This window comes from Anser brachyrhynchus (assembly GCF_964034855.1).
Source record: "Anser brachyrhynchus genome assembly, chromosome: 1".
Classification (NCBI taxonomy): Eukaryota; Metazoa; Chordata; class Aves; order Anseriformes; family Anatidae; genus Anser; species Anser brachyrhynchus.
In genome coordinates this window covers 175,698,319-175,710,641 of record NC_137694.1, presented here as the reverse complement: position 1 = coordinate 175,710,641, position 12,323 = coordinate 175,698,319, and positions in this window count along the sequence as shown.

Genomic DNA, 12,323 nt, shown 5'->3' with positions numbered 1-12,323 from the left:
TTGACATTGATTAACTTATCTCTTTGATAAAGTTCCTTGGCTCTTGAAACCACTTAGCTCTCTTATTCCCAATTACTCCTATTACCAGCTTGTTCCAGAACTTAATTCCTCAGAAGGCTACAAATCTTCTAATTACAGCCTAAACGTACTTCATTATACACATTTGTTCTTCTGTCACCATTGACCTTCAGTATAAACAGTTCTCATCTGACCCTGAGGTATTTGTAGGCGATTTTTAAGCTGTGCTGAATGAGGGCAGGGAAGATTGATATTCTGCAGATCCTTTTCAATAACCATTTGCTGTGTGGCAGGGGGCTATTGCAGGGGGGTTCTATGGCTGGTGGTCCTTCACGCTTATCCTGTATGCAGTCATTTCTGTTCACTTGTAAATGCCTTCATTGGTTTGATGAATTCATTGAACTTGTAGTTTCATATGCCTTTCCTTCAGTGTTCAGGGAAAAAATATAAATGTAATATTACAGAAAATTTCAGGTTAGAAGGGTCCTTAGGAACTCTCTCGGACAGCTTCCTACTCAAAACAGGGTCAGCTGGGAGATCAAACAGGATTGCTGAGGGCTTTATCCAGTCAGGTCCTGAAAACATCCAGGGATGTAAGTGCATAATCTCTCTGCAGCCTGCCCCACTGTTTGACTGTCCTCATGGGGAAGTCTGTCCTTTACAACTGTCTGAACCTCTCCTGTTCCAGTATATGCTTGTATTTTGTCCTCGTGCCGTGCAACAGTTAAGAGATTGACTTTGTCTTGATAGTCTCCCTGTGGGCATGGGGAGGCTGCTGCGAAGTCCTTCCCTAGCTGTTTAGCCGTTTCCTTGGTTTTTTTTTTTTGTTTGTTTGTTTGTTTGTTTGTTTGTTTTTAAAGCAGTTTCCTTGTACCAGTTTCCTTGGTCTCCCCTCACAAGGCAAGTGTTCCTGTTTGTATAGCCCAGGATACTGCCTGAGCATACTGCCGGCTCACGTTCAGCTTGAGGTCTACCAAGGCCCTTGGGTCTTTCTCCACAGAGCTGTTCCCCAGCCACTCAGTCCCCAGCCTGTAGCACTGCAAGGAGTTCTTCCCATGTGCTGGACTTTGCATTTGGCCTTTGAAGTTCGTGAGATTCCTGTCAGCTCATTCCTCCAGCCTGTCTAGGACCATCTGAACGGTAGCCCTACCACCAAGCATACCGTTTTGTTCTCCCTCAAGTTTGGTGTCATCTGCAAACCTCTAGTAAGCACTCCATTACCTCCTTCAGGAAACTGATAGAGATGTTAAGCAGGACAGACCAAGCAGGACAGACCCCAGGTGAGAACCCTGTGATACTTCAGCTGTAGCTGGCCTGCAGGCAGAGTACAACCCATCAACCACAACCCTCTGAGCCTGACCTTCCCACAGGCTTTTTAATTAATCACCCATCCAGACAATAATGTTCTAACTTGGAGACAGAAATGTGTTGGGAGAGAATGTCAAAACGCTTGCTGAAGTCAAGGTTAATGACACCTGCTCTCCTTTCATCTGCAGCTCCAGGCATTTTATCATGGAAGGCAATCTGTCTGGTCAGGCATGACTCACTCTTCATCCATCAATGGTGACTGTTCCCAGTCACTGCCTTCCTCATGTACCCAGAAACACGTTCCAAGAGGCCTTGCTCCAGGACTTCCCCAGGGTCTTAGGTGAGCCTGACCATTACGGTTCTCTGGCTTATCCTTTTAACCTTTTTCAAAAATTATCGCAACATTCACCTTTTTTTCCCCACCCTTTTCCCAGTTACTGAGGAGCTCTCCCAAACTCTATAAACTGTAAAACAAACAAACAACAAACAAATAAACAAAAAAAGCTCACAAATTTAGGCAGCCTTATAAGGGCATCAATCAGTTCTCAGCATCCTAAGGCACAGCCTTTTGGGTCTCACGGACTCTTAAGGGTCTCGTTCTCTCAAGCAATCCCTGTCTCAGTCTTTATCCACCATTGCTGGTTTGTTTTCTGTTTAGAGTCTTTCTCTCAGCACAGAAACCTCGGAGGTGTTTCTGGCAAAGACAAAAACCGAAGGCACTAAGTACCTTATCTGTGTATCTAGTTATTAAATTGTCTGCTCCATCCAGCATTGTTCCCACATTTTCCTTGTTCAGTCCTTTTAATATGAGTGCATTAACTTTTTTTTTTCCCCTTAATCAACCTCATAACCTCTAATTAAATTGAAGCATATCATTTAGAAAGATATTCAAACTTGGTGTCCTTTTCCCTTCAGATTCTAAAGAAATACTCAACTAGAGATGTAGTGAATGTTACTGATTTTAATGTTGGAAAGATTTTTCTCTGTCTTGCATAATCCTGTTGTGTGTCTAGTGAAGCGGAGGCGTTATGGTCTTACAACTTCTTTTGTACAATTTAACTTGTGGGTAAATGTTCAGAAAGACTTCATTAAAAATCTTCACTTAGTAACACAAGTTAGATCTTAAATGTTCTTACTTGGGTCAAAATCTACAAAAAGAATCTATATGTGCCTATTCCATAACAAGACAGAGAGAATGAAGGGTTTAGTCTGACGTAGATTGAAGCTAGACTTTCCCAAATAAATCAATCCTTGGTCTAGTTTAAAGAAGGAATCAAATCCTACCCAGTTATGAGGAATCGGGAAATAGAGATATGTAACCAACTGAACAACAGTTTTAAAGAGAAGAAAAAAAATAAACAACAACAACAAAAAAACTTTGTAGCAGAACTGGCAGAGTTGTAGCGAAATATTAAGTGAAGATCCTAAATTGCCTCATCTTTTGTTGTAAAGAGAAGTGTGTAGCTTGAAGGTTTTGATGAATCTAAGAGTCTCCAAAAATATGATTCAGTTCTTCTAAACTAGTGATGAAAAGTTATAAACTGCTCTTAAATTAATATTTAACCCAAGAAAGTTAGAGCTCACTAGCACAGGCAGTAAAAATAACAACAGTGACTACGTTTCTCAGATGGTGGACAAATACCTGGGAGAAATGAAAAACTGTGTGTCAGCTGTGGAGCCCAGCTAACAGAGTCAGCCATCACCTGCAGCAGTTTCTGGGCTCTGTTTCTTCAACATCTTTTTGAGGTACTGGGATCTGGAAACTCTTGGGAACCGTCAGAGGAACTGGAGGGTACCAGCTGCTGCCAGGTAGGGATAAGGAAAAGGGAAGGGTAACTCCGGCAGTCAGCTGCCCTTGATCAGAGGGTGACTGTAGCCTTTGTTATAACAAATGCTTGATTAGGGAGAGTCAAGTACTGGTTTTTGGTTGGTCCTAGGGAGAGGCAAATATAAATGTGCCTAGAGCACAATGCTCAGAGACAGCCAACAGATGCAGCAGTACATAAAGAATGGGGTCCTCATTTTGGAACAAAAGCTTTCTCAGGTATAGCGATGAAGTGCCACAGGGCACATTCCCCAGCAGTTGCCCTGACAGGGCAGAGGCTTTAACCCAGACAGAGATTCAGGCACAGGACATAGACAAGCATACTGACCCACCAGCTATTTACACCAAGCAGGTCTTTTAGTCCCCTTACTACTCCATTTTCTCACTCTTGTTCCTCCCCAAAATCTCCAAAACCTCTCCCTTGATTCCTCCCCTAAACATCCCTTAAAAGTCCTGTGCAATCTCCAAATGCACTTCCTTTGCAGCCCCTAATATGTCCCACCCTTAGGCGGCAGCAAGACAGACTCCTTTCACTGGTGGCCAGTGCCAGGGCAAGAGGCAGTGGTCACAAACTGGAACACGGGAGGCTCTGAGCATGAGGAAAGACATTTTTATTTTTATTTATTTTTATATTTTTATTTTTTTTTTTACTATGAGGGTATAACTGAACATTGGCACAGGTAGCCCAGAGAGGTTGTGGAATCTCCCTCATTGGAGATGCTCAAAAGGTGGTCCTGCTAGAGCAGGAGTGTTGTGACCCACAGAGGTCCCTTCCAACCTCAACCATTCTGTGATTCTGTGATGTGACAACTGAAAATATAGAAGAGAGAGTTCTTTGTATTCCTGGCTTTTCAATTTTAGGTTTCAAACAACTATACACAATGAAATTGATCTGTCTTGAAGCAAAGATAGAATTTCAAGTATCACTTTTAATGGGTTAAGTCACAAGTTTTATGTGTGTGATTTTAAAAAAAAAAGTAATTCTTTCCCTGTGAGGTTTGTCCCATGGATATCACCTCCTAATTTAGAATCTTCTATTTGAAGGTGTCTACCTTTCTGCAATTTAATAATAGCTGGGATAGGCAACTAAATAGAAGGTCTAGCAAAAATGAAGCTAATAGTAGAAGTAGATTTGATGTTCTTCTGTGAAGGCATAGCATATCAGCACTCAGAAGGAGAGCTATGGACCAGAACAGTTGCTGTCATCTCCTTAATTGCCATAGATCACAAAGGAACATTGGTAGTACAATGCTTTGTAGGTAATGAGGTAAATATTCCAGTGGCCAGGGGCTCATTAGATAGTAATCTGTGCTTCACATCAGAAATGAAATTTTTTTTTCAGTAAGAGGGATTTTCAGTAAGACTGTATGGCAGCAGGTACCTGGTTCTACAGCATACTGTGTGATATTTGTTATTCTAACTGCTATTTATACTTTTTTTTTTCATCTTAGTTTCTCATGCCCTTGTAAAATATTGAGAAGATCCAAAAATAGACTATATAAAATATTTTAAAGAAACCAAAGATAAGGTTATAACTGAGAAAGAAAGAATGTGACTTTGATCATACATCCACTAAACCTGGCTGACCTGATGCTGTTACTGTGAATTTTCTCTAATATTTTTCTAAAATAGTTTGACTTTTACTCCACATATGCAGGATGACTGTCACTCAAGAGAATATAACCATGCTCTGCTAGCAGATATTGGAGTTTCGTGTCAACCTGCTGATGTTTCTTGACAAGTTATTGACCTGACTGGTTGTTAAACCCCATCCTGAATATAAAGACAGGTGAGCAGTTGAGCACACCTGACACACAAACTCAGACAGTAAATTACCAAAACTGGGGAAGAAGAGGCTGCTTGTTATGTTGTTGTTATTACCAGTTTGAAGCATTTTTTAAATCTTAAAAATGCTGCTTAGAGTGTTTTAAAATAGGGCAGGGAAGCCATCTGCTGACAGTGATATGGTACATGATATAGTAGGACCCAGAAGCAAAATAGTCTAATACTCTCAGTAAAATCTTTATGCTAGCTACTTGTGTTTCCAGTGTAGAATAGAAATGAATGTTTTGGACAATGCCAGGAGCAGGGCTTGCCTTAAGCAAAAGATCAACAAAGTCTGATGATCATTGACTTGGCAACAGAGAAGTTGGACTGATATCTCTATTCCTGGCAGCAGAACCTGAGGAACAGGCAGCTCCTGGCATGGTCTCCAAACTGCCTCCAAAGAAACTTGGAACTGTACAAATCATAAGGCTAGGCATATCCTGAAGTGCCCATTTAATGAAAAATAAATGTTCTTTTCCTCCAGGACTTGCTCTCAATGAACATGCTTTATTGCTAGCAGTTACTAGCAGGAACAGTACCATATATCTGTTTATCCCATAAAACTTGGAATAGACTGTGCTGGTCACACAGTAATCGGAAAGACTGGAATATCCTATTTTCTATTAGATTCCCACATCAATTTAAGTACACCTCTTCCTCTCTATTTGCCTGTGGGCTGCACAATTACAGTGTCACCCGAGGATTTATGCAAGACTAAATTCTAAAAGTCTACATTTATTAGCTTTTTTTGGTCCAGTTCCTCCAGATGCTTTGTTGAATGTACTAAATATGAAAGTTGTTAGCATATTTAAAACTTTCCTTTGCATGCAAATTTACACTGTGAGTTCATTTATTATGAGCTATGATACACAGTAAGATAAATAACTCAAAATATGATATAAAAGTCAACATCTATATGTGATTAATTGAAGGAGTTATGGAGGAGAAACCTCAACTGTGCTTGGTGAATTCAAAAAGTACTCCCAATTTATCTAATCCCAAGTAATATGTAATGAACAAGATCAAATTATAATGCTGTGGTTCATTGAGTATGGTTGATTAAGATCACTACTCATTCACCTAAGGCCTGTCATTTAATATTTATGTTGCTAGAGAAATGCATGACTTAGAGCCTAGCAGTGCTTACCTTTTCAAAGAAGATATTTATAGAACATAGTTTGTTATATATATCTTAGCACTGGTAAATCTGGCCTTAGAATACACTGAAATGTGTCATCTGCATAATAACTAGATCACATAAGGGTATACTTTTGCATTCCTTAGCTAATTATACTGGGAGAAACCCGCCTGTTGCAAAGGTTTGTGGTGGTTTATGACCTACATACAGTCATTCCTTTTCCCTTATGGAAACAGATTACAGTACACTATGGCTGTACAGTATAGCCAAAACAGAATGATTTTTATTCATGTCCTTGTGTCATGTGTCCATGTTCTCTGTCATATAAAGAGAGTAAGGACCTGCTCTTGAGAGCTTGTTAGGCAATGCTGGAAATGAGCTGTCTCATCAGCTACAGGAGGTGTTAGAAAATACCCTGTCCTGAGACTGTGTGTATGGCTGCCTCTGTCATGTGGAAAAATAAGTGTCCGTGCTACTCTGCAACACAGGGGCTGTGAATAATAATCATAATCTCTCCCTTTTTCTTCATTACTTTATAGACAAAATAATTCATGCAACATTTTTTCAGTGAAAGCTCTGCCCATTCTTCACTCCATATTTCTTTGGCTATAGGGTAACAGCAGTCTAATAATAGCAGACCTCTCTGTCTTGTTCCACCCACACTGCATTTCCTAGTGTGGATTGTACTAACCTATTTTTTTTTCATGCTTCTCCAGGGGCAAAAAGGAGCCCAGAGGACATTGTGTTCAATCAGCCTTTTACCTGATAATTCTTATGATTTTCCATTGCAATTAGGGTATAACTTGGCAACCGGTAGGAGTAAATGTTGGCTGTATTTCACTCATTTTCTAATTTAAAAAGAAGATTTTTTAAAAAAAGCTGCTGCTTTTACTCCAGCAATTAATGGTAAATCTAGAGCTGCCAAACCTGAAATGTCATTCATCCCTATGTGCTCTGTATATATTTGATTTGTTACACTGCTTCTGTACATTTGCCTACTTTCTGCATTTTTCTCGGGCATGTTCCAGGAATCCAGATTTGCATTAATGGATTTAAATGCTTTTTTGAAAACATGAAGAACTCCATTTTTTTTAACTGAAGCTCAAGATTAACTTTTGCACTTGAAAAATGTTTTAGAGTTCTACAAACTACACAGAGTTTTGAATACCTAGAACACTGTGTCAAGATACTAAAGATTTTTTGTAGTGCAGCTAACCTTTACTGTATGTAAATTGGGAGAATATACAGGATGATATAAAAATGCTAACAATGAATATCATATTTTCAAATATGCATCTGTCTCAAAAACAGTTTAAAAATTCAACAAATGTACTGTTGAAATCATCACTTCTGCCACGAGAATAAAAATTTTCAGAAATAATATTTGTCTAATTTTTATCATCAGTTTTAACATTATTTTCCCTGTTTTGATACCTTTGCTTTGAATTGACTTCTTTGTTACAGTAACTCTGACATTCACTATGGTTTATGCTTCTCTTTTTCCAGGGAATAAGTTTTCTCTGCATGTTGATATTTCCAAGCTTCAGGCTTAAACCCACTGAAAATAACACAAATTTCTGGGATATGTAGAAACATTAACTGGAAATTTTCTTATTCCCACAGCAAAATTGGGCTTGATTTTTGAAAGAAAATCTAAATGGCTTTTGTACTTCTCAACTTAGAAGAGGTTGGCTTGAATGATATGAGTGGTGGAATGTGTATGTTGAACTAGGTTAGCTCAAAGTTCACACTTCTGTGATGCAATAGCAAGTAAATAACTTTCTTTTTCCTAAATAAATCCTGTATTTTACCTGTCTGAACATCCATGCTGTTTTGGATTTTAAAAATGTATGTTCTAATAAAACATTTGAAATGAGCTTGCTGTTTGTGTTGTGCTCAAAACACTGAAAAAGAGCCACTGATTATAAATGTTGACAGATTCAATAAATAAACTTACAGAACACAAAAATATTTTACCTCTAATCTTTTTCTTACAAAACAACATTCAAAATTACCATTAATAGGAGAAACACTATGACAATTTCTTTTTGAACAGTTAATTAAGGAGGGTTTAATCTAAACACACACACATATATATATATATATTTTTTTTTTCCTTGAGATGCATGGGAATTTGAGAAAATCAAGAAAATGGTGTTTGTCCTAGTCCACCATTCTCTGTTAGTATGTATAAAAGGCTGGAATAAACAAAAAGATCTAAGAAGACCATATATATGCATTTATGTGTGTATTGCCTACTGCTAAAAAAATAGTTTCCAGGAACTGGAAAGGAACCTTACATGTTCTTTTAATTGCCCCCTGAAACAGCCGTGTTAAGCTAACAGCAAAGTCTTCTGCTGATTGCATGAATTATTTTCTTCACATGGTTAAGATTTCATTCTTTGGAAGCTTCTTCAGCAAAGTTCTGGTTTTAAATGCTTATTCATTCCCTATGACACTGGGAGATTTCATAACACAAAGAAATAGTAATCCTGGATCTCTTTGAGAGATCCAGACCTAAAATTCCTTGCTATATGGCTACTATGTAACTACTTTGATTGAAATATAATAAATACCATTGAACATGTATGTAATGAGAAAAATCCCTTTGCCCTTTACAGATGAAACATGTTAATGTGGGAGCTTAGGGTAGCCCATGTTTTCAGGGATAAAAGGAAGGAGTAATCATGTTTATTTGGGCAGAAACTGCATGTATACTGGCAAATACATAGTTTTTATCTCAATCTCATCAACACAGCATGCCTCACTTTTCCATCTGTGAAGTTGGAATCTATCCATCTGTGGGGAATTAATGAACTTTCTGGAGTCAGTAAAAAACGGATCTTAATTCTTCAGTGTTATTCACATTAAAAATATCTAAGCTTCTGTAAGGGTCTCTGATGTGTGTTCTTCAAAGTGCTTATGTTTATTACTTGGATTTTTAGCACCTCTTGACAGAATTTTATGATTACTTGGAGAAACATCCGGGCGCTCTTTCAAACTGAATCCCTCAAGTTCTAAGTGAAAATGTCTAAATCAAAGATTTACAGATTACACAGGAATTTAAGAATATATCTTGTTCATCAGGGATAATTTCAAGCAGATGCTACATACAACTACTAAGATGAACTTTTCTGACAACTACAATTTCTTTTTCACCTCAGATGTTATGCTTTTGTAATGGCTTTCTGTAAAAGCATCTGATTTCTAGAGTATACTTCTTTGAAATGAAAGGTATAAAACCATGAAATAAATACTACTGGATTTATTGTTTCTGTCCATCCTGGTTAAAATTGCCCTGCTTTAACAGTTGACGGTCACAATTCAAATTGTAACATTATTATGCTCATGTCTGTTGCTCCTTCATAAAGCTCCTTCCAAACCTCTGTACTCTATGATTGTGCTTTATCTTAACAAAGTGCCTGTGCCCACTCCATCAGTGAAAATACAGTAGTTGTCTTTTTAATTACTTTTGATTTCAACCTGTTATTTTCATGAAAATTTTGTGTTCTTTGTCATAATTAGTAAATAGATTGCTGTTGACTAACAGACCTACATTTAGTAAGCAAATTTAAGAGTTTGATTGCAAAGATGCATTTAGTAAGTAAATTTAAGAGTCTGCTTGAAAAGGTGAGTAGGAATTACTGGGCTATGGAGTATGACTGCTTGGCTACCCTGGAGGCCACCCCTTTTCTCTTCCTTGCCTTCTACACAGGCTTAGTGAGAATTAGAGTTCCAGCCAGTGTTTTAGATCTTCCTGATGACAAAGAAACAATCCTCACAGCATCCACATAGCCACAACTCAAAGGCGAGTGGCATTTGGAGGTTAGAGGTTCCCTGGCTGTGTGCTGTAGTGCAGAATGTCCTGATGGGTGTCTATGGAAGGCTCTCATGAGAGATTTTTTGAATTTTCTGCTTCTCTCTCCCCGTGTTCGGAAGGGCATCACTAGACTTGTTAGTCTGAAAGCTAAGATGAAGCTCTGGATGCTAATTGACTTTCTACTGTGGTTTAACCTCTTGATATGATGTACGTTACTATAAAAGGCAAGACTGTAGCTGCAGGCAATAAGGGAGAAAATGGTGAATAAATACTTGTGATGGAACATCTTTATGTCCAACTGAGGTGTATAATACTGTCTTAGTGTCTCAGTTTAACTGGCCATTATGTATTTTCACAGATTTATTATGTTTTACTGGATTCTATTCGGGAAGTGAAGTAGAGGAAGTGTAACCCAATGTAGTTGCTAGTTCCTTTATCAATCCTGTATTTAAGATCTTTGTCTTTTCTAGTAATAGAGCAGTAGCTCTTACTCCAAGAGGATGTTTATCTTTCTTTGGTATTATTAGTTCTAGGAAACCATGTATAATTTGGATAACTTGCTGGTTTTCTGCTACACAAAATTTTGCCTTTCTGAATTCCTTCAGTCCTCAGAGAGAAGGCACATCTCGCAAAACAGAGCAGAAATTTCTGTTTAAATGACTAGCAAGGAGGAAATATATCTTATTTCCATTTTTATTGCACAAAGAATCTATTAATCTGTATCTTATTGATTTATAAAATAGAGTGGACTTCAACAGGATAGAACTGCTTTTCCCATTGTATCTTTCATTATAATCAAGAACTTGTTTCTCTTCAAATTTTCTTTTATACTGGGAGAAACCCTACCATCTATTTAATCTGTCGCGTGTGTGTCTGCATTCAAGGGGAGATAATTTTTTAGGTTTTAGAGTTAGAACTAAGTCATAAAAATTTGAGTAATTCCAAGAGAAGATTTGCTAAGTTGATTCTGTTATGTGACTATCACAAATTGCTGAGTTTATAGGCATTTAATTAGTGTTTCTAGCAGCATATTCTTTTCAGCTCCAAGCACAATGTTTTGCTCTTCAAAGTAGCTGTAGCAGTTCCACTGCCACGAGATGGGACTCAACTTCAGCTCCTCTATTTCTCACCAAGATTCACCCCTAGTGGTCTAGATAATTTGGGTTCTTTTCAGAAACTCAACCATCTTGGGAGCAAGGCAACCAACAGGCGTATAAATCTGCACATAGCAGTATTTGTTACTCTGTGGAACACAGTATATGGAGTTCTGAGGTTCAAAAATAAAAAGCAAGATGTAGAGGTGCATTTTGATCACAGTGCTTCTTAATTTACTACAGATGTACGTGATTTTGTTTCCTTTGCCAGAGGCATCACTATTCCTATCATAGCTAATTCTTACTTTCACTCTTTGGCTCAAAATGTCAGTGAGTTCACGGGAATGACTCTTGTGCTCTCTTCTCGAGAACAGGAGAGGACCCGCAGAAAGTTTTATTTTTTTATTTTTATTTTTTATTTATTTGTTTTTCCAGTTCATTAGTATACCTACGTCTTTATGGACCTCTTGCATCTCCAAAGTAGCTCCTTGCACACTCATTGTTTTCTTGATAAAGACAACTGCAGAAAGAACTAGGCTGGGCCTCACAGCTATGTTGTTCCCCCTGCTGCTATGGTAGGTAATAATGATAATACAATTAGGAAAAACAAATAATGTATAAATTTCATAAAAAATACTTCAGTAATTACATTTTCTCCACAAACTATGCTAGTTGGAAATTACTCAGATTTGCACAGTGCTAGTGGCTTCAGTAGTGCTTTGTTTTGTTATATGTAGTGCCTTTTTGTATGATCGTGAGACACATGTACACTCAGAGAGAACGAAAAAGTGAAACAGATTTGTGGAAATTATTTCAAATGGTGCTGAGGCATTTGAGATCTCCATGGCTGAAGGTGGCAAGCAAGATCCAAATTCCCAATGGAACACACAAAGATATCACAATTTTCATAAATTTAGAGTCTAATTTGACAGGAAATAAATTGCATGAACGTGAATGTACAAATAATTTCATCAGATAAAAGCTATATCCCCAGGAGTTCCTTTGACAATTGGGTCCCCCAGAATATGGGAGATGATCCAATTACAATTTAAAGAAACTCACAGCAATGATGACTGACTAAAGACAGAAGTCTCTGAGAGCATTAGAAAAGAGAAAGATCCTGTGTGTGTGTGAGAGAGAGAGAGACAGAGAGAGAAAGAGAACGTTTCACTCTCTCCTGTGAGTAAAGTGAAAGATACACCTGTCCTTGAATTCTGTGGTGAGTCAAGGTCTCTAGTGCTGGTTTCAGACCTTAGGTTTGGCTGGCTTTCTATCCTTTCTTCTAATTCTTTC